General features: G+C 37.1%; 1 protein-coding gene and 1 pseudogene across 2 annotated transcripts in view; both read left to right on the plus strand.

Moving 5' to 3' along the window:
* Nucleotides 1–24742, plus strand: part of ANAPC10 (anaphase promoting complex subunit 10) — a 285652-nt gene that overhangs the window by 131769 nt on the left and 129141 nt on the right. The gene's annotated exons all lie outside the window — the stretch shown is intronic.
* LOC116866490 lies at nt 3144–5185 on the plus strand (annotated as a pseudogene).

The following is a 24742-nucleotide window of genomic DNA, read 5'->3' on the forward strand; positions in this document are numbered from 1 at the left end:
TTTTATTATGCTGAAGTATGTTCCCTCCAAGCCCACTTTTTGTCATGAATGAGTTTTTATCATGAATACATGTTGAATTTTGTCAGATGTTTTTTTTTTTTGCATCTCTCTAGATGATCATGTGATTTTTATCTTTCATTTTGTTGATGTGGTGTATCATGTTGCTTGATTTGGAAATACTGGACTATCCTTACATCCCTGGGATAAGTCCCACTTGATTATGGTGAATGATCCTTTAATATATTTTTGAATGTACTTTGCTCATATTTTGTTGAGGATTTTTGCATTTGTGTTCATCAAGGACACTGGGTTGTAGTTCTCTTTTTTGTGTGTGGTTTCCTTATCTGGTTTTGGTATCAAGGTAATGATGGAGTTGTAGAATGTATTTGGAAGCTTTCCTTCCTCTTTTTTTTGTTTTAATAGTTTGAGCAGAATAGGTATTAACTCTTCTTTAAATGTTTGGTAGAATTTACCTGTGAAGCCATCAGTCTTGGACTTTTATTTTTTGGTAATTATTGATTTGTGATTGAATTTTGATACCAGTAATTGGTCTGTTCAGATTTCACATTGATCTTTAGTATTTCATCAGGTTCGAGAAATACTCTGAGAAGTCACTACATCCTGCTAATTTTGCAAAGGAACTTTCCAAATGACTTACCTGGAATGAGTCACTGACTTAACTAAGTTCAGATAATTTTATGACCTGTTTGTCTTTGGGGGAAAAGAGGTGGTTATGATTGATTTCAGTGAAAGACTTCAGATTGAATTGATGAACCAATGATGAATATGAATATAGAAAAGTGTTGTTTATGGAAGGCTTCTCTGAAAGGAACCACAGTGGAACTAATCTCCAATAGTGTAAGAGTTTGTCTCCCTCAGCTCTAGAGTCATATGATGATCTCTTAGTGCAGCTGATCCTTGAACAACATGGGGATGAGGGGTGCTGACCTCCCACATAATTGAAAATCTATGTATAACTTTTGACTCTTCAAAACTTACTATTGACCAGAAGCTTTACCAATAACATAAAAGTTGATTAATGCATATTTTGTACGTTATGTGTATTACATACTAGCTTACAATAAAGTAAGCTAGAGGTAAGGGGCCCCTGGGTGGCTCAGTCGGATGAGCGGCTGCCTTCGGTTCAGGTCACGATCCCAGTGTCCTCGGATAGAGCCCTGCATCGGGCTTCCTGCTCGGCAGGGAGCCTGCTTCTCCCTCTCCCTCTGCCTGCTGTTTTGCCTACTTGTACTCCCCTATCTCTCTGTCAAATAAATAAATAAAATCTTAAAAAAAAAAAAAGTAAGCTAGAGGGAAGAAAATATTATTTAGAAAGTCATAAGAGAAAATACATTTACAGAACTGTACTGTATTTATTAAAAAAGGTTTGTATAAGTGGCTCTGTGCAGTTCAAACCCATGTTACTCAAGGGTCACGTGAATTCTATAGATTTGAGCCATTTACTAAATTGGGATCTAATAACTCTTTTATTATCACTTAAAGCTTAAAAAAATGAAACGAAGGCCATTGTTCTTAAATTCTTTTTTCTGAGTTAGCTCTAAGGAAATAATATCTCTTACATGAGGAATGAACAGGTTTTAGGAGTGATGTACTACTAACCAGTATTACTCTCTTTATTCAGAAAAAAAAAATAGTTAAGAATAATAAGGTGATGGGCTTGTGGGTGATTTTTTACAATAAGCATGTTACTTTTATTATTTTATTTAAAAATGTTGCAATTAAAATAATATGGCTTTTTATGGTGATTTTGTTTTCTGGTCCGATCATGTATTGGTGTTCCCATAAGACCATGTATCATCATACCATCACTGAATTTCATTTCTATTTAAGTTAATAAAATTTCAGAAATCCTTGACACCAGGAATAAAGCAATGCCTGACAGCCATCTTCTAACCTTGTGAAAATGTTGTAATACTTATTTGTACTGTCTGTTCCACAGACAATGTCTTATTTATCTTTGTATCTCCAGTTCATAGAATAATAATGCACTTGGTTATCTTTTGAGTGAATCTACTTATTAAATTCTATAATCCTGGTGTACATTTTGATTTCCTTATGGGTAGGGCAAAATTCCAATTCTAAATGTATATAAAACAAGAGTAGTGTCCTAATTTGGCATTATTGCTCCATCATACATAACTTGATACAGCTGTTAAGTAAATGGGAGGACGCTGCCAGGCATAGTAACTGGTAGAGAATGCTCCCTTCTTGACACTGATGACATGGTTTTATTAATACGAACCGCCATTTTCCTTTAGAAGCTGCTGAACCTATTGCCTACTCACTGTCAGAACAGTTTAGCATCAACTGTGCTACAACGAAAACCATTGTATCTGACAGACATTCTCCAGTATTTAAATGAACAATACTAAGTAACCCCATACAACAGGTCAGCTCATTCAGCTATTGGAATGTATATTTTGCAGCTAACTTACGGTGGTGGGTCCAAGGGGGATACAATTCTACTTAAAAACAAAACAAAACCAAAAAAAAAAAAAAACCAACAACAAAAAACACCCCACCAAGACATTCACCAAAGGCCAGGCTGAACTGCTTTTGTGGTCAAAGCAACTCATTGGTAGTTTATAGAGTGCCTGGCTCTCTAGGAACCACCCTCTTCCCTGCTTAGAGAAGGGAATCCTAATCCCTCCTGCCAGCCACCTTGCTCAAGATTACATGAGTCTTTAGATTCTGAGTAAATCTGCCAGCTGCCTTGTCTGGAAAACAGATAAGAGAAACATTCCTGAGAATAAGGAGTGGTGCAGGCTAAGAGGGAGTCAGCAGAGCTCCTGGAAGGAGCTGAGGGGATAAAGTCCAAAGAACAGATACACCCACAAAACCACTTAGGATAGTGAACAAAGGCTCCTCTGTGCCTGGGTTGAGGTAGGATGAGAAGGGGAGACCCCCATGGTGGTGTGGGAGGAGGATGGCTGAGGGTTGAGGTCACTGCCTGCCAGGACATGGTGGCCCAGCTTCCAAATCTGTCCCTGTCTTTGCCTCTACCGTCTTCCTTGCAAGGGCTGTACCTCTGTTTCTGCCAATTGGGCGGCTGACATATAGGAGCAGGGACACCAGTGAGAACAGTTCTAAAGTTGTGGAAATACTGTGGGCCCATCAGGGGGATGCTACTCCTGAAGCCGTTGTTGCAAGTATGAACAAAGCCCAGTAATAGAGAACACCAGCCTTCAGACCTTCTCCGGCCCAGATTGTCTTGCATAGTTCATGGCACAGGACCCTAGGGTGTCAACTGAATACACACCTGAGTATTTGAGCAGAGTCAGTATCCTGTTTTGAGAAAATCATGTGGCCTTGTTTATTAGGACAACCCTGTGTCCTATTTCTGCACAGAGGTAGAGAATACCTAGTCGAGAATGTCAGATTCCCAGGAATTTTAAAAACATAAGGCTTGTTCTGCTACATGTGTGGCATTGTTTTAATAAACACTATGAAATATTGGCATCTCAGATACCAGTAGAGAATCCAGTTATGAAACGACAGCAATTTGCTTGCCAGGAACGGCTGAAACATCTGTTCGTTTAAAGAAAGCTGTTAGGGCCAAAGGTCAAGTCAACACTCTAGAAAAACTTTTATGTTTCGGCAGAAAACTAACCTTACCCAGAGAGTACCCTTCCAGATGATCAGATTCTAGTGCAGTGCGTTGTCTTTGAGCTATTCTGCTATTCTGTAAGTCGTAGGGAACTAATGGATACATATATTATGTCTGATCCAGCAGCAATTTTAATTTACTTCCTCTGCCACGTGGAAAAACTAGTTTGGGCCTATTTACAATGTTCCTTTAATCCTTATGAATCTGTGCTGTTTTGACTTTTCCTTTGACCTAGTTTATAACATCTTCTGGTTTCCTCATATCATATGATTAAAAAAAATTCTTTAATTCATGTTCATTTTAATAGCTGTATGGGAGCCATGATTTTACCTTTTCCTGAAATTTATTTTTTTAACAATTCCCTGTTCTGCTAGGCTCTCAAAGCAGTTTTTCTCTACTAGAGGTAGAAGAAAAACTAATATTTACGTATTTTACCAAGTGTTCTTAAAGTGACCCAAGGAATGTTTAAGGTCAATTCATCAGGAAGAAAATTACTACAGCCTTGCTCAAGCTTCTCCACTAGCTTGATCATTTGTCTTGACATTCTGGTGCTTTCTTTGGTGCCTCTGTTCTTATGCAAATTCGTGTGAGGATTTCTGCCTCTGGGGAGGTAGCTGCAGGGCTTCTGAGCCTCAGGTGAAGTTTGCCAGTTCCCACCTCTTCTGGTACTTGTGGGGACATTGTAAACTGCCCTAAGTTTCTTTTGAGGAAGGTAAACTATATTAATTCTTCAAATAACTGCCCTGCCCCTCCATTTTCCTACTATCAAATAGCCAAAAAGATTGTAAAGTTGCTCTGATGAAGTTCAACATGACGAATTTTATCTAAAATGACTTTTTCAGGATGTAAGGAACTGTTAAGAACTACAAAGAAAACTTTTTTCACAAATTTTGCTCATGTGTGAGCTATTTGGGGTGTTGTTTTGTAACTTAGTTATTCATGTTTGCAGTTCACTCAGTGTTTACTGAAGCCTACTGTGAGCTAATAACTGTGTAAGAAATTCAGCTACAAGGACTGAGTAAAACAAAACCTCTGTGTTCAAGGAAGTCATAGGAAAAAAACTCACATGTAGAACTACCTATAGAATAGTGTGAGAGATCATCCAGTAGCAGTGGCCAGTGAGGAGACATGGGCACCATCGTGGGCCGCTATACCTTTCTTTGATGTGCAGAAAAGCCTGGGCCTTAACTTAGATCATTGGATGACAGTTCAAGGTGCTGAGCAGTCTAACCAGATCCCAGGTCAGTGCCATGCTTTTGGGAAAAAAAAAAAAAAATAGAATGTGCACCTGGAATTGGTGGTATCCATGCAGTGAAAGTGCAAGATAGAATTTGATGATTTCCTAGAATGTCTCCTTTGGCAGCAACGATGAAATGCTTGAGTGACATCAGAAGGCAGTAGGATAAGTTAATAAAGGAAGGGAAATACACACTTTAACTTCACCACTTGGGCAAGGAGGATGCTAGGGCCCAAGCAGAGCTGATGGCTGGAGGCTGATTTTCATGTTCTCTCTTCCATTGGAAAGTTCACTTACTGAAAGCTTCTTTGTGAAAATGTCTAAAAATAAAAGATTGCTCTATCCTATTTAAAAAAAAAAAAAAAAGTCTTGTGAGTTCATGGCTATATTTAGCAGCAACAACACTATAGGAGAAACAGAATAGGTCCAAAAAGTGAATATAATTGTTTGGTAAAGAAATTTATCTAGAGTTTTCATTGAACACACTTGGGAATTGCCCAATTAGTTTACAGATGAGTGGACCAAGTCCCAAAGATGTTATATGATCACAAATCATCCAAAAATGCAAGCATGGAGATAAATATTAAAGTGTGTGCACCTACCAAGATTGAATAGCAAATACATTTTACCTCTTAAGCTATAGCTGCTATTTTTGTCAGTATAGTGAATTAGCCTACAAGACATCTTGCTGTATTTCTAGTCAGTCTACTTGTGAATGTAAAGAAGTCATTTTTTTTTTTTTAAAGATTTTGTTCATTCATTTGACAGAGAGACAGGGAGAGAGGGAACACAAGCAGGAGGAGTGGGAGAGGGAGAAGCAGGTATCCTGCTGAGCAGGAAGCCTGATGAGGGGCTTGATCCAAGGACCCTGGGATCACTACCGGAGCTGAAGGCAGATACTTAATGACTGAGCCACCCAGGCCCCCCTAAAGAAGTCATTTGTAAAGGCTTTTGGCAGGCTCATGTGTTAGGCCTGGGGGAGAATTTCTTGTGTTTTGCTGGATATCCCATTATCTGAGTTGTTATCTGAGCTGCAATTCTGGGAGGTCTCCGTGGGCTAAAGCAGACAATCTAGCAACTGGGGAAGCTGGGATGGTAGTGGTGGTGGTGTCCCTAGTATGGTTTGTCTCCTTCCTGGGTTGGCAAGAATTAAGTGGAGCAAGGGCTACAGCTTTTTTGGCTGGGGTTCAGGGCTGGGCTCCTCTCCCAACGGGGAGCTAGGGTGAAAACCAGAAGCTGGGCAGGTGGCCAGTCAGATGAAATGGTAGCTCAATTCCCGGGGGTCTCAATTTACCTCCAGGAACACTGGACAAACTAATTCCAGATTCTGCCCAGTCATGAGAAGGAAGCTTCAAACGTATTGACAGCCTGAGCCATTCCCACCTCAGGGCTCAAGTGGGGAGCAGTTGGGTAGTTGGGACAGTCAGGGATTGACAAGGATGAGCACTAACTTTTATAGATTTGGGGTTTCTTATAAAAATAAACCCACTAATAGTAGAAATCACAGATAAGGAAGAAAAAGTTAGAACTAACCATGAATTCAAAGACAATTTGAAATCAGACAATATTATAAATATTATATATATTATTAACTAAACTGATTTTCCACTCAATATTTTATGTACATTTTTGAAATCATTAAATGTATATTTTTATTAGAAATAATCCTTTTCTCATACACACAAATAATGGGTAATTATCTAAGTTGGTATTATCCCTGTTTGTGAAATTAGTCTTAATTTTAATCACAGATTGAATTTAATAGTTGAGAAGGACACGATAGTCATCTTGTCACTCTCATTTTACAGATGCAGAAACTGAGGTCCAGTTTGATTCAGTGTCTTGCAAGTTTAAATGCAGTAGGTTTAAACAGACCCAAGTCTAAAATCACTCCAGCGTACTTTATGCTGCACAGTGATACCCTGAATTATTCATTTCAGGGACATATGGCTTGTCTGCCTTGCCATACTATGCGTTCCTTGAGGACAGAACTAGTTGTCATGTGGTGCCTTGCTACTTCAAGTGTGTCTTCAGATCAGCAGTAATGGCATCATCTGGAAGCTGGTTAGACAGGCAGAATCGCAGACTCCACCCCAATGAATCAGAATCTATATTTAACAAGATGCCTAGGTGATTCATATCCACACTAAAGTTTGAGTCCCACTGTGAGAGTGGCCATTAAATATTTGTGGTGTTACCGTGTTTGGTCCCCCTCTTCCCCTGCCACTGGGGAAATTTGTATGTTGAAACCTAATCTTCAGTGTTCAGAGGAGGTTCTTTGAGAGATAATTAGGTCATGAGGGCTGAACCCTTTGTCTGTGAACCAGGAAATGGGTTCTTACCAAGCACAAAATCTCCCAGGGTCTTTATCCTAGACTTCTCAGCCTCCAGATGTTAGAGAAATATATCTCTGTTGTTTAAAAGCTACCCAGTCTCTGGTATTTTGTTATAGCAGCCTGAATAGACTAAGACAAGGGCATTAATTGTTTTGTTCAAAGCAATGGAAACTGATCTCAAGTATCTGAAAGGAAAAATGGGAGTGATGGCATTTGTTGGAAAGAGACTGGTGTGTTACAGAGAATTGAAAACCAAACCTTAGGGATGAAGCTTCAGAGTCCTTAGAGATAAGACTTGGTTGACTTTTTGTACAGGGCTTTACCATAAATGTGACTCCCAGTAGCATTTTCTTTCCATTCCAAGTTTTAAATGCCAAGGAGGGAGAAAGAGAGAGAGAGAATACCTTCCCTTGCACCAGGTTTATATTTTCTTCATCAGTGCCCAAGGTGCAGGGCCATGACGTAGCATGGCCATTGGATTCCACCCCGTGGTCAAAAGCCATTCCCAGAGATGAAGGATCATCGAAGAGGCAGATACCATGACACAGGCTGTTTGCTGTAATTTTAAAACTGACATTTTCTATTGATAATTGGGCATAAAAGTTAGAGAAGAGCCCATTTTTAGTTTTTCCCCTCGGTAGCCCTTGTTTCCCTGATTTTCTTTTTTGCAGTTTTTCCATTGAAGAGATCATACATTCTAATGATTTCAGCAATTAACATTTTGCTGGTGACACCCAAATGTACTTCCAACTTGAATCTCTTTTCTGAGCTCCAGCCTCCTATCTCCAAATGTTCTGTCACTGCTTAAAGTTCAACATGGCCAAAATTGGGTTCATCATATGTCCCTCCCAATTTCTTTATTTCTATCCAGATGCTACTGTTTTCCATGATAACTAGCATCTGTGGCTTCTTCCTTATTTTTCAAATTTCAAATCCTGAACTTTAAAATGTGAACGACCCCCCTTCTATACTGACTGCTAACCAGAGTTCAAATCCTCCTCCACTCTCATTTAGATTGAAGTCTGTTACCTGGCCATGCCCCTCCTCCTTTCTAAACTTTCTCTCTTAGCATTACCATGTAGATTGTTCTTAGATTCCACCTGTATTATACTATGCCCACCTCAAAACACAATGCTATTTCAGGATATTTTATATATAGATCTGAGGTTGTCACCACAGGATAACATTGGTAACTCAGAGCTACCCACTCAGTGATCTACTTAAAAATTATTTGAAAAAATTTTTTTCTAGAAATATTCTGAGATAGATAGCCAACTCTATTAGACATGAATAACATAGTGTTGACAGAAAGGATAATATATTAGCAAAACCATTAACCTATTAGAGGAAAAACTATTTCTTCTACTCACACCAGCATTTCTGATATGCAGCCTGTGGGTTTTGTACACCAAGAAATTCTCCAACTCTCTGGACACCAATTGGATATCCTGTAATTCAATTATGACATTAACTACCTACGTTAAGGGCTCTGGTCCACAAGACTGCACCCTACTTAAGATGCCAGTTGCAAGTCTAAGTGGTTATCTGTGCTTCTGACCAAATGACTGTATATCAGAGGTCCCCATAATTCCTAACTCAGGTTTGATAGTTTGCCAGAATGGCTTGACAGAACTCAGGAAAAGTGCTTAATTTAGTAGATTACTGATTTATTATAAGAGGATGCAACTCAAGAGCATCCAGTTGAAAAAGATGCATAAGACAAGGTATGTGATGCTTCCATACCCTCTGAACAGGCCACCCTCCCAGCCCACCTAGAAGTGTCAGGAGCCTGGAAGTTCTCTAAACCATATGGTCAGTGTTTTTAATGGAGGCTTTATTAAGTAGGCATGATTGAGTAAATCATTGGCCATTACTGGTTAACTCCAATACCCTCTTTTCCCCCTCCCCAGAGAGGGGGGATGGGGCTAAAAGAACCAACCCTCTAATCATGTGGTTGGTTTTCCTGGCAACCAGCCCCCATCCCGAGCTATCCAGAGCCCCCAGCCACCAATTATTTTGTTAGCATACAAAAAGACACATCATTTTGGAGATTCCAAGGAATATAGGTGCTGCAAACCAAAAAACAGGGACAAAGACCAAAATACATACTTCTTTTTATATCTCAGTATCACACCTGTTATTTTTTTTTTTAACTTTTTATTTTGGAAATAATTTCAGAGTTTCAAAAAAGTTACAAAAATAGACTTCCATATGCCCTTTATTCAGCTTCTCCAAATATTAATACGTTATAGCCATGGTACAATAATCAAAACCAATAAGTTAACATTGAAACAATATTATTAACTAACCTACTCATTCAAATCTTGCCATTTGTCCCCCTCCAGCACTTTTTATGGTCCAGGATCCAATCCAAGATTCTGCATTGCATTTAACTGGCATGTCACTTTAGTTTCCTCTAATCTGGGACAGTTCTTCAGGTTTCATTTGAGGCTCGTGACTTTGACACTTTTGAGGAGTTCTGGCCAGTTATTTTTGTAGAATGTCTTTTGATTTAGATTTGTCTGATGTTTCCTCATGAGAAACAGGCATATTGAATTATGCCTTCTTGGCAAGAATCCCACCAAACTGATGTAATATCCTTCTCAGGCATCGTATCAGGAGATACATGATGTTGATTTGTCTCATTGTAGATAATGTTAATTTTGACCATTTGGTTGAGAAGATGTCTGCAAGATTTCTGCACTTAAATTTACTATTTTCCCTTTGTAATTAGTAAGTATTTTATGAAAGATATATTGAGACCATGTAATATCCTGCTTTTTACCATACTTTTTCTTACTAATTTTTCAATCCATGGACTATTCTAGCCTGCACTAATTATTAACTCAGGTATTGCCAAATGGTAATTGTCTTATTTCCATTATTCAACCTCCATTTATTAGTTGGAATTCTGCTGTGAGAAAGAGCTATCTCAGGGTATCTGGGTGGTTCAGTTGGTTAAGTGTCCAACTCTTGGTTTCTGCTCATGATCTTAGGGTGGTGAGATCAAGTCCCATCTCAGGCTCTGTGCTCAGCATGGAGTCTGCTCGATTTTCTCTCTCCCTCTCTCTATATCCCTCTTTCCTGCCCCACCCTCCCACTCTCTCTCTCTCTCCAAAATAAATAAATAAATAAATCTTTTTTTTTAAAGATCTGTCTCTTCTTCCACATTTACTTGTTTATTCAATTATTTATATCAGTATGAACTTGTGAATGTTTATTCTGTAGGTTAGATCTGTTGCTAGCATTACTTATTTTCTTGTTCAAATTGCCCCATATTTAGCCATCAGATTGCCTCCAGAAATTGGCTCCTGTGTCCTTTCAACATGCCCACATCATTTTGTGGTGGTTGTTGTTATTACTTCTTTACTTTCTGGCAGGAAAGTTCCAGCTCATCCTGTATTTTCCCTGCCCTAGTCCTGGAATCAGCTGTTTCTCTCCAAAGCCCTGGTTCTTTCTATTGCCAGGAGGAGAATGACTTTTGGAAACCAAGATCTGGGTACCTGGTGTGTTCATTTCCACTACAGTATCATTGCTTCTAGGCCTCTCAGTGCTCAGATCTGGGAAATATATGCATGTAGATATATATATATATATATATATATATATATATATATATATATATAAAATACACACACACAACACACACACACACATAAGTCTACTTCTATAACATTAACTTTTAATGTGCTTTCTGTGTCCCCAGCAAGGGGTCCTAAATAGGTGACTTGTTAGCTGGATAGAGATCACAGATATCTTTTACTGGTTCACTTTATATTTAAAAAGAAAATATGAAATAATAGAATTTGTTTAGCTGCATAAAACAAACCCTCCTGCTCCAAAAACTATTTGAAACAAGATAAAAGTAGATTTTTTTCATTTCTCTATTATGTAAAAGAAGTTTGGAAGTAGGCAGTTAGGGTGAAATGGAAATGTCACAGTCAACAAGGAACTAGACACCACCCATGTTTGTGCTCTACCATCCCTAACTCATAGTTTCTATTTTCAAAATCATGTCATGACCTCAGATCATGGTCTGATATGTCTGTCAGAGCTCCAGCCATCACATCCATATTTCAGGCTAATCTATTATATTTCACTAATCTAAAAGAATAAGGGCAGGGGCGCCTGGATGGCTCAGTCGTTAAGTGTCTGCCTTTGGCTCAGGTCATGATCTCAGGGTCCTGGGATTGAGCCCCGCATTGGGCTCCCTGCTCAGCAGGAAGCCTGCTTCTCCCTCTCACACTCCCCCTGCTTGTGTTCCCTCTCTCATTGTGTTTCTGTCAAATAAATAAATAAAATCTTAAAAAAAAAAAAAAAGGGCAAAATGAGCATCTTTCCCAAGTGACTCAACACTCTCTAGAAGTCACCTGACAGCTCTGCTGACATTTCAGTGGCTATCCCATCAACAAATGAGGCCAGGAAGTGTCAACTTTTAATTGGGACATTTTGGCTAGGATAAAATTGCAGTTCTGTTAGTATGAAAGGCAGGGAGAATGGATGTTGAAGAGGCATCGAAGAGTCTCTTACACAGCACCAACATTTAAAAACCAGAAGAATTCACATACCATCTGGATTCATGACTTTTCTTGAAAAGTTTCAAAATCAGGCATTGCTGAACCCACATTTGGATGGTACCTGTCAGCTTAAGTGGCCTTCTATGGATAGAATATAACTTCTCCATAGAGTAGAAATTTGTTCACCAACCCTTGAATCTTTTTTGTTGTTACTTCTAGTAATAATAAATATTTTGCTTTTAAACATGGATTACAGCAAACCACTTTAAAAGAAAAAGATACAATGGAGAAGTTTAATTTCTTCTAGGCTTTAATCATTTTATATTCCCTAGAGAAATTCTCCAGATCAGACATTCTTGATTCATGATCTCCTAACATTGTTTACAATATTGCTGTGAATATGTGTGTGTTTATGTTTATGTGTACAGCTGTATGTTTAATGTGTATGCATTTTCCTACAGAGAGAATTCATAATTTTATTTAGATACTCAAAGGAGTTTTTGACTAAGAAAGGGCTGTCTTATTCATGTCCATATCCCAGCATCTAACACAGAGCCTATTACAGTATTAGGTCTGCAATAATGTTTTCTTAGATTAAAAAACTTATTTTTTTATTTCTGAATTTCATTGCATTTATAGTGTTATACTGTGAAATAATTATACTTAGTTATCAACTATTCTTATATCATCCATTAATTGTTATATAATTCATTAATCATTTCATTGCAGTTTGTGTTTTTCACTAATCTAAATTATAAGGGGAAAGATCATGCCTTATGTTTCTTTTCTCTGTCCCATAGCACCAAACACAGTACCAAGCATCTAGGAAATTTTACAAAAGTCTGTTAATGATTTATCTCAAAAGCTCATTGACCCAGAAATTTGATTTCTGTATAATTAAACAGCAAATTTGAAGAGTAGGTCCACAAATGGCCTGGTGATTATGATGGAGACCTGAGCTATCCCTAAGCCATCTTCAGGTCTTTGTACTTATGGGGACACAGAAAAATAATAATTACTCTTATTCATGTTTATTTTCACTAATCAATATCCACTTTCCCATTTGTTTAATAAATATTTGTTGGGATTCTACTATGTTTCTGGCACTGTGTAAGGCACTGGAGGAAACAAAAGGATGGTTGTTCCCTCCTATTGAAAAGCTTATAGCCTAGTGTAGGACCAGACCTGTTAAGTGCTATTAGAGAAAGAGCTACAAGGTGCTGTAAAGGAATGAATAAATAACTATAGAAGTCAGGTTAAGTGTTTGCAGAAGTGACATTTGAGCATGTTTTGATGGAAGGGCAAAGAATGACCGTAGGTCAATTTAGACAAACATAGAAACAAGAGAAAGATTTTTTATTCATTAAATAAAGGATCCTTAAGTGTGATTAAGAGGCCTGGGTTGGAGATAAATTGTGGAAAGTGGGTGATGCAACAAACATTTATTAATTCAACAAATATATATGGCAGACACCATGCTAGACAATAGGGATGTAGTGGTGAATCAGATAAACATAGTATTTTCCTTCTGGAGCTTATAATGTAGCAGAGAGGACAGAATTAAGCACATGGTGAAATATAGGCATATAAAAGGGATAACAGAATAATATCTATTAAATATCTAAATAATAGAATAACATCTGAGAGGGAGGAAGCAGGTATACAAAGAAGGTAACATTTAAGCTGAGCCCTGAAAGATATATAGACTCTGGAAAGAGGAGGTGGGAAGAGATAGGGAAGAAAATAGGGGAGTATTCTGTTATAGTGCTGGACATCTGGATATCCACATGCCAAAGAATTAAGTTGGAACTTTATCTCACATCTTATATAAAACTAACCCAAAATGGATTAATGATTATATGAATGTAAGAGCTAAAACCATTAAACTCTTAGATATAAATATAGGGGCAAATCTTCATGACCATAGATTTGGCAATTGATTCTCAGATGTAACACTGAAAGCATAAGCAACAAAAGAAGAAATAGATAAATTAGACTTCATTGAAGGGGTGCTTGCATGGCTCAGTTGGTTAAGCATCCAACTCTTGGTTTCCACTCAGGGCCTGAGTGGAACAATATGTGGGATCAAGCCCTGCATCAGGCTCCATGCTCAGCAGGAGTCGGCTTGAATATTCTCTCCCTCTGCCCCTTTCCCTGCTTGTGCTCTCTCTCTCAAAATAAATAAATAAATAGATAGATAGATAGATATATTTACCTCATTAAAAAATTACTTGATTAAAAAATCAAAAGCTTTTGTGAAGCAAAGGACATTACCAAGAAAGTGAAAAGACAGCTACGCAATGGAAGAAAATACCTGCAAATACATATCTGACTAGGGTTTTGTACCCAGAATGTATAAACAACTCTTACAACTTAACAGCAACAAGACAAACAGCCCAGTTAAAAAAATGGGTGAAGAATTTGTATAGACATTTTTCCAAAGCAGATATACAAATAGGTGAGAATCTTTATATGTTCTCTCTCTGTGTACATACATGATGCTCAAAACCATTAGTCATTGGGAAATGTAAATCAAAACCATGACGTGAGATATACCTCACACCCACTAGGATGGTTATAATCTGTGTCAGATAATAAGTGCTGATGAGGATGTGGAGAAATTTGAGTGATTATACTTTGCTGATGGGAATGTGAAATGGTTCAGCTGCTATGGAAAACAGTTTAGAAGTTCTTTAAAAAGTTATTGGTCAAGCTACAGAGTTACCATATGACTCATAATTCCATGCTCAGATATATAGGCAAAAGAACTGAAAACATGTTTTCATGTTTTTAGCATGTTTTTAGCAGCACTATTCACAATAGCCAAAAGATGGAGATGGCCTAAAAGTCCAATGACAGAGGAACGGATATACAAATAGTGGTATATACACACAATAGAATATTACTCAGCCACATAAAGTAGTGAAGAACTGATACATGCCGTAACATGAATGACCCCGCCCCGCCAAACATAATGCTAAGTGAGAGAAGCCAGACATAAGAGATCACATATTATATGGTTCCATTTATATGAAGTATTTAGAATATGCAAGTCCATGGAGACAGAGAGCAGTTGGTGGATGCCAGGAGCTAAGGAAAGGTAGAAATGGGGAGAAACTGCTTAATGAGTAAAAGGCTTTACTGTGGAGTGATAGAAATGTTTTGCAATAGTAGGGAGGTTGCACAATGTTATGACTGTACTAAATTCCACTGAATTGTTCACTTTACAATGGTTAAATTTCTTTTATGTGAATTTCACCTCAATACATTACAAATTCTATCAGTGGTCTGTAAATTCCAGGGCAGTGGAAGTAGTGGTATGTGTGAAGGCAGATGGGCTCTAGAAGGATTTGAAGAATTAAAATAAAAGATAATTGTGGCCAAAACACAATAAACTAAATTGAATCACTAAAATGTATGTTGGAGAGGTAGGCAGAGGCCAGCATTGAGGTGGTAAAAGTAAGGGATTTGCTTATGGGAAATAAGAAGATGAATATCATGATAGAATCCATGTTTGTTTTTTTCCAATTCAGTTTGTATTTCCAATTCATTTTTTTTAAAGATCACTCTGTTTGCTATGTAGAAAATGAATTTTAAGGAGTCATGGAGCATTCAAGGAGTCTGATTGGAAGTCTATTTTAGCTATCTAAGCAATAGACCATGATGGGTAGGTCTATGGAAAATAAAGGGACAGGAAGAGATTTGAGAAATATTTAAGAGCTTGATGTTTGATTAGATGTAGGCATAGAATTGTGAATACAGTGTGCTCAGTTACAATTCAGTATTTGGGAAATATTAATACTAAAAAATAATTATAATTGAAGGTCCTATATTTTTAATCACTAAATCTGATAACCCTACATGAGAGATAAAGGACATCTAGGTTTCTGGCACCAGCATCTGGTAGGTGATCTCTCTCTTTCCTGAAATGTGAACATCAAGGAAGGAATCTGTTTTTCTTGGAGGAGGGGACATCACATTCAATTTGAATCATAACCATAAGTCAGTAGATTAAGATTGATAGAATCACTCAAGGAGTGTTTGCAGAGTGAAAAGAGAAATATATAGTATATATTATAGTATATACTATATAAATATAGTATAGGATATAGTATATACTGTATAAATATAGTATAGGATGCTATAAGGTCATCTATAATTAACAGATGGTCAGAGAAAAAAAAAAGCCAGTGTAGGAGCCTGAGAAGGGGTTCTAAGACTGGAGGATGGGAATGATGGTGGTGGTGTGAAAGGCCAGGTCAAAGAGAATTTCATGGTGGAAGAAGTACTCTATAAGGTAGAAGTTACAGAGAAGTCAAATCAACTGAGGACTGAAAAAAGACCAGCAATGTTGGCAATTAGGAGATTTCATGAGACTTAAACAAGAACTCCCTTAGTGTAATGTTGTAGGGGGAGGATTGTGCAGATATGAAGTTGATGGGCTATGGAATGACCAGGAAAAAAAAATAGAAGGAGCTACAAATTTGGTAATTAAGGGATTTGTGCTGGAATATCTAGTCAGACAGTGGTGGCAGTAAAGAACATAAATTCTAAATTCTGTATGTTGCCCTTATCTATTAATTTTTTCTGCAGAGTTCTGAAGCAAAAAATTAAGAATCTAATTTTTAGACTATAGACAAATACAAAATGAAGGAGTTTGGTTTTTTAAAATAGTTCCTTTTGTTTCAGAGGAAAGCCACAACTTTTTATATCTAATTAAACTTTGTTGTAACTAGTAGCACTACAGCTAGACTCCAGACAGATACAAAATGTGTTTTCTTCTTCTTTCTTTTCAAGATTTGCTTTTCAGCTCCAGTGATCTAATACAGTCATTCTTTCAAATACCTGGAGAGCTGATTGACTGTACTTATCACTTTGTGGGTATATGAACTAGAGATAGAAGAGTGTGTCTAAATGCTAAGTCAATTAGTGTTGATTTGGTGTATAGTGAAGCATACCATGTTATAAGAAAAATAAATATAACTTAAAGGCAAAGAAACACTAAACACCCAGTTAATTTATGGTAAAGCATACTTAGTTTATGATTTTGGTACATACTTTAACTAGAACACTGTTCTGTGCTCATTTTTATTAAATAATGTAGGTGTTTGCTGGGGCATGAGGTAATAACCTAAATACAATTAAAATGACCATAAAATTGGGGTCTCCACATAGGCTCCCAAGGATGGGTCTGTTTGAGTCTTCTAGTCATCAGCATTGGGTGGTCTGCTATTGGTGCATGATACTTAAATAGAGCTTTTTCCCCCTTAGGTCTGTAAGGTGTTAAGGTGTTTTTATAAAACCCCATAAACCCTTGTTAAACACTTTTTTTCCATAAGGAAAACTTAAATCTTTATTTCACATGTTTTCTGTGGCACTATTTTGGCATTTTAACAAGTCCTTTAAAGAATCACTCTAATAATTGCATACACCTCTGGGGTGGGGGTGGAGGGGTATTTATTCAGGATTTTTTGCATCAAACTGCCTGATCCACTAAGCAACAAGCACAGCATTTTGGTACATTTTAATTTAATAAGGAAAAAGATCAAAAGATTCTCCAGGTGGAGAAAGTTAGGCTAATTTGAGTATTGTATATTAACTGATTGAAAGGAAGATTTAACTACTGCCTGAACTGTGACTCAAATATATTAGATTATTTACTACAGTAAGGGTTTCCCTAAACTCTACAGAAGAAATAGTAGCACTTTTACCCAACCTGACACTCCTCATTCCCTTTTCGCGCTTTATATTTTTTTCCATAGCACTTATCACCTTTGAACATAACATATAATTTATTTTTTGTGTCTACTATTTTTGTCTGTATAGATGTAAACTCTTAAGAAGAGACTTTGTCTTTTTGTTCGTTGTATATTTAGTGTCTAAGACAGTGTTTGGGTCATGATGGTATACAATAACTTTGTTTAATGAAGGAGGAAAGGAAGGAGAGAAGGAAGGAAAGAAGGGAGGAAGGAAGGAAGGAAGGAAGGAGAAAGAAGGAAGGAATTGCATTTCATTTGTATTCCAAGATACAGCATGAATTCAGCTGTCTCAGAGTCCAGATTTCACATGCATGTAAGTTTCTCTTAAAGATCTCATTTCTCTCCTTTAATTCCACATCTTGAATCACAAAATCTTGGCATCATTTAGAATAATATTTTTAAAAAGAATAATATTTGTATGTTATAGGAATCATGTGATGTCAGACCATGGTTTTTCTTATGATGTCATAAGGCAGTATTCTATATAAATGCATTTGCACTCTAGAATTTCTTCCAAGTAGAAACAGGTGGTTATGTTAACTTTTTCTTTTCTTTTCTTTCTTTTTTTTACTTCAAAAGAAAGAAAACACTTCAGTTCACAGCAATGTTAATAGCTGGAGGGGAGGATTCTGGGAAGATGGAGTAGGAAGCACCAGAAATCTCTCTTTTCACCCAGACAATAATCACACTGCAGAATCTATCTGATGTAACTATTTTGGAACCTTAGAATCTATTGAAGGCTTGCAGCTTCCAAAGAGTGTGTAGACAGTTCGTTTCAATCAATTTCTACTCTTAGCACAGTGATAACTCCCCCATCTTCCACTCCCCAAGCCAAAACAGACAGCTATGTACGTGATCCTAGAGCAGCTTATGTGCAACTTGTAGAAGCCAGGGTGTGCATTAAGGGCCCTTTCCATTAAATATTGAAGATTTGATATTGAGTTCTGATTGCTGCTTCTAGTTATAGAAGTACAGACACAGAAGTGTCCCGCCATTGTTGCACCAGCCCCCTCCGTTGTTTTAAGCCTCTACCCCCCTGGTTCAAGTGCCTTCCAGGGGATTGATGAGCTGGCACCCCCTTTCATTGATCTCCCATTTTTTAAAAACCTTTTTCCCCTTCACATTAAAGACTGGGACATTCAAAAGCAGCTGCATATTCAGAGGAAATTAGAAAGTAATTACACATGCTAGGGAAAGGTGCAGGCTCAGAAAAGACCTGAAAAGACCTTGTTTATATCTCAGGGTGATCCTCAGCAAGGAGCTAACCTATAAAATCAAAAACAAAAAACAGCAAACCCTTGAAGAAGAAGAGAATCTGATCTCGAGAGATACCACAGTATTAGATGCAAATGCCCATTTTTCAACAAAAATACCTCAAGACATATAAAGAAACAAAGCAATATTCTGCATTCACAGGAAAGAAATCTACAAATAGAAACTATTCTTGAGGAAGACTGGAAGGCAGGCCTACTAAATAGAACAACTATCATAATGATGTTCAAAGAATTAAAGGATGATGTGGAAAAAGTCCAGGAAAAAAAATGTATGAACAAAATGGAAATATCACTGAAGAAAGAGAAAACCAAAAGAAAAGCCAAAAAGAAATTCTATGGTTGAAAGTACCTGGGGGGCTCAGTCATTTAAGCATCTGCCTTCGGCTCAGGCCATGATCCCAGGGTCCTGGGATCAAGCCCCACATCAGACTCCCTGCTTAGCAGTGAACCTGTTTCTCCCTCCCCCACTCCCCCTGCTTGTGCTCTCTCTTTCTCTATCAAATAAGTACAATAAAAAAAAAATTCTATAGTTGAAAAGTATAACAAGTAGAAAATTCACTAGAGGGATTCAAAGACAGATTTGAACAGGCAGAAGAAAGATTCAGCAAATTTGGAGATAGGGCAGTTGAAATTATGGGGAAAAAAAAAAGAAAAAAGTGAAGAGAGCCTAAGAAACCTGTGGGACACCATCAAGTAGACCAACTTAACCATTGTGGGAGTCCTAGAAAGAAAAGAGAGAGGGAAGGAGAGATCATTTGAAAAAATAATGGCTGAAAACCTCAAAAATTTGATGAAAGACATGAAGATAAACATCCAGGAAGCTCAACGAATTCCAAGTAGGATGATCAAAGAGATCCACACCAAGACACATAATCAAATTACCTAAAAGTCAAAGACAGAGAATCTTGAGAGCAGCAAGAGGAAAACAAATGGTCACACACAAGAGAGCCTCAATAAGATTATCTGCAGATTTATCACTATAAACTTTGGAAGCCAGAAGGCAGTGGGCTAATATATTCTTAAAAGAAAGAAATTGTTGGGACACCTGGGTGGCTCAGTTGGTTAAACATTTGCCTTCAGCTCAGATCATGATCTCAGGCTTCTGGGATGGAGTCCCACATCTGTCTCCCTGCTCAGAGGGGAGCCTGCTTCTCCCTCCCCTTTTGCCTCTCTTCCTGCTTGTGCTCTCTCTCATTATGTCTGTCACTGTCTATCTCTCTGTCTCTCAAATAAATAAATAGAATCTTTAAAAAAAAAAAAAGGAAAGAAATTGTTAACCAAGAATCTTCTATCCAATGGAATGGTTTCTCAGAAGTAAGGGAGAAATTCAGACGTTCCTAAGTAAACAAAATCTGGGAGAATTATTTTTTTTAACCACTAGATCTGCCCTGCAAGAAGTCTTAAAGGGAGACCTGAAGATTGAAATGAAAGGATGTTAGATAATAACTTGAAGCCAAATGAAGAAAAAAAGTTCTTAGTAGGCTATAACTCTACTTTTTATTTTCCACATGACTTATGTGAGACTAATTTTTAAAATGTATTGGTCTAAAAACTAGTGTTACTATAACTTTTACTTGTAACTCCACATTTTGTTTTCTACATAATTTCAAGAGACTAGTGCATTTAAAAAAAAAATTATTAGTTTAAGTTCTTGGATATATAATATACATAGACATAATTTTGTGACATCATTAACCAAAGGGGTGGGGATAGAGCTATAAAAGGCAGAACTTTTGTACCTTTTTGGAATTAATCTGTTATAAATTCAAATTACAGTGTTATAACTAATGTAAGCTCCTTGGTAACTGCAAGGAAAATAGTTATAGGATATACATAAAAAAAAATTAGAAGGGAATTAAAACATTTCAACCCCCCAAAATCAACTAAATAGAAAGAAGACCATATTCAACAAATGAAGAATAAGAAAGCTATAAGGCATATAGAAAACAAACAGCAAAATGACAGAAGTAAGTGCCTCCATATCAACAATTACTTTAAATGTAAATAGATTAAACTCTCCAATAAAAAGACAGATATTGGTAGAATGGGTTAAAAAACAGGTCCCGGAGCCCCTTGGGTGGCTCAGTCAGTTAAGTGTCCAACTCTTGATTTTGGCTCAGGCCATGATCTCAGGGTCATGAGATCAAGGCCTGAATTGGGCTTTTTGCCAAGTGTGGAGCCTGCTTGGGATTCTCTCTCTCCCTTTCCTCTGCATCCCTCCAACTTGCACTCTCTCTCTCTCTCAAAAACAAAACAAAACAGATCCAACTATATGCTTTCTACAAGAGACTTACTTTAGATCCAAAGACACAAATTGGTTGAAAGTGGAAGGATGGAAAAAGGCATTCCATACAAATAGTATCCAAAAGAGAGCAAAGGTAGCTATACTAATATCAGACAAAATAGACTTTAAGTCAAAAAAGTTTGCAAGAGACGATGGAGGGCATTATATATTAATAAAAGGTTTAATACAGTAAAGATTAAATCATTATAAATATTTGTGCATCTAATAATAGACCATCAAAATATATAAAGCAAAAATTGACAGAATTAAAGGGAGAGATATTTCTACAATAATAGTTGGAGACTTTAATACTCAACTCTCAATAATGGATAGAACAACCAGACAGAAGATAAGTGAGAAATTAGAGGACTCGAGCAACATCATAAACCAACTAGATCTAATAGGCATATATAGGATGCTTTACTCAATAACATATTCTTCTCAAGTGAACATAGGATGGTCTCTGGGATCGACATATGTTAGGTCATGAACTTTAAACTTAAAATAGATTTTAAAATATAGACATCATACAAAGTATCTTCTTTGACCACAACAGGATGATGTTAGAATTCAATAACAGAAGGAAACTGGAGAATTCACAAATTTGTGAAAATTAAACAGCCAGTGGGCCAACCTCAAAGAAAAAAAATCACAAGGGAATTAGAAAACAGAGACTGTTATTGACTGAATGTTTGTGTCCTCCTAAAATTCATATATTGAAAAGTTAACCCCCAGTATGGTTGTATTTGGAGAAGAGAACCTTAAGGAAGGAATTAAGGTTAAATGGTGTAAAAAAGCTTGTGGCCCTAATCTACCAGGATTAGTCTCCTTATAAGAAGAAATACCAGAAAGGATACACAATCAATCTCTCTCTCTCTCTCTCCACACTCACCAAGGAAAGGCCATGTGAAGACACACTGAGAAGGTGACCATCTATAAGCCAGAAAGAGAACTGAAGCCAGGAAACTGAACCCTGCTGGACCTTGATCATTCTAGTCTCCAGAATGTTGAGAAAATTAATTTCTGTTGTTTGAGTCACACAGTCTATGGTATTTTGTTACAGGGCCTGAGCAGAGACATCTGGTACCATGAAGTAGGCATGCTGTGGTAACAAATAACTAAAGATATGGAAGTGGATTTGGAAATGGGTACTGGGTGAAGGCTGGAGGATTTGGGAGATATACGCTTTAAAAATCCTAGATTTCCATGAAGGGACTATTGGTAGAAATATGGATCTCAATGATGATTCTGGTCGGATCTCTTAAGAAAGGAGGAGAGCTGGAGAAAAAGCCTCCATTTAAAAAAAAATAAATAAACATGAATAGAATGTTGGTAGAAATATGGATGTTAGAGGCGCCTGAGTGGCTCAGTGGGTTAAAGCCTCTGCCTTCGGCTCAGGTCGTGATCCCAGGGTCCTGGGATTGAGCCCCACATCAGGCTCTCTGCTCGGCGGGGAGCCTGCTTCCCCCTCTCTCTATGCCTGCCTCTCTGCCTCCTTGTGATCTCTGCCTATCAAATAAATAAATAAAATCTTAAAAAAAAAAGAAATATGGATGTTAAAGATTATTCTCATGAGGAAATGAATAGGTTATTGGAAACTGGAAGAAAGGTGATTCTTGTTATAAAGTGGCAAAGAAGTTAGCTGAATTGTGTTCTAGTATTTTGTGAAAATAGAATTTGTGAACAATGAAATTGGTATTTAGCTGAAGAGATTTCTAAGCAAAATGTTTGAAGGTGCAAACTGGACCAGGAGCAAAATGTTACAGACTGAATGTTTGTGTCTCCCCAAGATTCTATGTTGAAGCCCTAATTCCCAGTGTGGCAGCATTTGGAGATGGGACCTTTAAGGAATAAATTAAGGTTAAAGAAGGTAATAAGGATGGGATCCTGATCCAATAGGAGTAGTGTCCTTGTTAGAAGAGACACCAGAGAGCTCTGTCTGCTACCACGCCTCCCCACCACATGCACAAGAAGAGTTTATGTGAACACAAGGTGAGTTGGTGACAGTCTATAACTCAAGGGGCAAGTTCTTATCTGACACCAACTCTCAAAGTACTGGGAGGTACTTTGATCTTTGACTTCCAGTATCCAGAACTGTGACAAAAACAAATTTCTGTTAAGCCACCCAATCTATGATATTTTGTTACAGCATTGCAAGCAGACTAAGACACAAATGAAAATGACAACATGCAAAAACTTATGGGATGTAGTGAAAACAGTGCTAATGGAGAATTTATAATTGTAATTACTTATACTAAAAAACAAAGAAGATCACAAATCAGCTTTTACAACTTAAGGAACTAAAAAAAGAGCAAACTAAACTGAAAGTTAGTAGAAGGAAGGAAATAATAAAAATTAGAACAGAGATAAGTGAAATAGAGAATAGAAAAGCAATAGAGAAAATAGTGAAACCAAAAATTGTTCCTCAAAATAATCAACAAAACTGACAAACCTTTAACTAGATTGACTAAGAAGATAAGAGAAAGAAGATTCAAATTACTAAAATAAAAATGGAAGTGGGGACATTACTACAGATTCTTTAGAACTAAAAGAATTATAAGAGAGTACTATGAATGATTGTATCCTAACAAATTGGATAACAGATGGAATGGACAAATTCTTAGAAACACAAAACCTATCAAGACTGAATAATGAAGAATTAGAAAATCTGAATAAACCTACAACTAGTAATGAAGTTGAATCTGTAATCAAAGATCTGAAGAAAAGCTCTGGACCTGGTGGCTTCCTTGGTGAATTCTACCAAATATTTAAAGAAAAACTAACACCAGTTCTTCTCAAGTTTTCCCAAATATTGCAGAGGAAGAAACACTTCCTAATTCATTCTGTAAGGCCATCACTATACTGATAATGAAGCCAGGTAAACAAACTACAAGAAAAAAAAAAAAAAACACGAACACACACACACATAAATGACAGGAAAAAAAAAATTAGACACCAGTATCTCTTATGAACATTGATGCAAAAACTGTCAATAAAAACTAGCAAACTGAATTCACACAGTGTATTAGAAGGATTATACAGCATGACCAAGTGGGATTTATTCCTGGAATGAATTATGAATCATCCAAAGATGATTTAATATATGAAAATCAGCCAGTGTAATATACAGCATTAACAGAATGAAGGGAAAAAATTTATGATCATCTCAATTGAGGCAGGAAAGACATTTGATAAAACTCAACACCTTTTCATGATAAAAACTCTCAACAAACTAGGAACAGAAGGAAATTACCTCAGCATAGTAAAAACGATATATGAACAAGTCACAGTGAATATCATTCTTAATGGTTAAAGGCTGAATAGTTTTCCCGTAAGACGGGACAAACCAAGCATGCCTGCTTTTACCATTTCTATTCAGCATAGTAATAGAAGTCCCAGCCAGAGCAATTAAGCAAGAAAAATAAATGAAAGGCACCCAAATTTGAAAGGAAGTAGTAAAATTATCTCTGTTCATAGATGGTAAGATCTTTTATGTACTCTTTTTCTGCCCAAGGCTCTAGTAAATAGAATTTCTCTAGTCTCTTTTTACTTACAAAGAAGCCCTCCTAGATTCTGGCCTTACACAACTAGCTCAGTTTTACTTTCCTGGGGAACAGGATCTATCCTTGAGTTTCCTTCACTTCCCAGGCTTAAAACCCTAGCTCATCACTGGCCCTAATTACCCAATAAGCCCCATGTCTTTGGCT

The sequence above is a fragment of the Lontra canadensis genome, unplaced genomic scaffold (genome assembly GCF_010015895.1).
Source record: "Lontra canadensis isolate GAN:19392208 unplaced genomic scaffold, GSC_riverotter_1.0 scaffold10, whole genome shotgun sequence".
NCBI lineage: Eukaryota > Metazoa > Chordata > Mammalia > Carnivora > Mustelidae > Lontra > Lontra canadensis.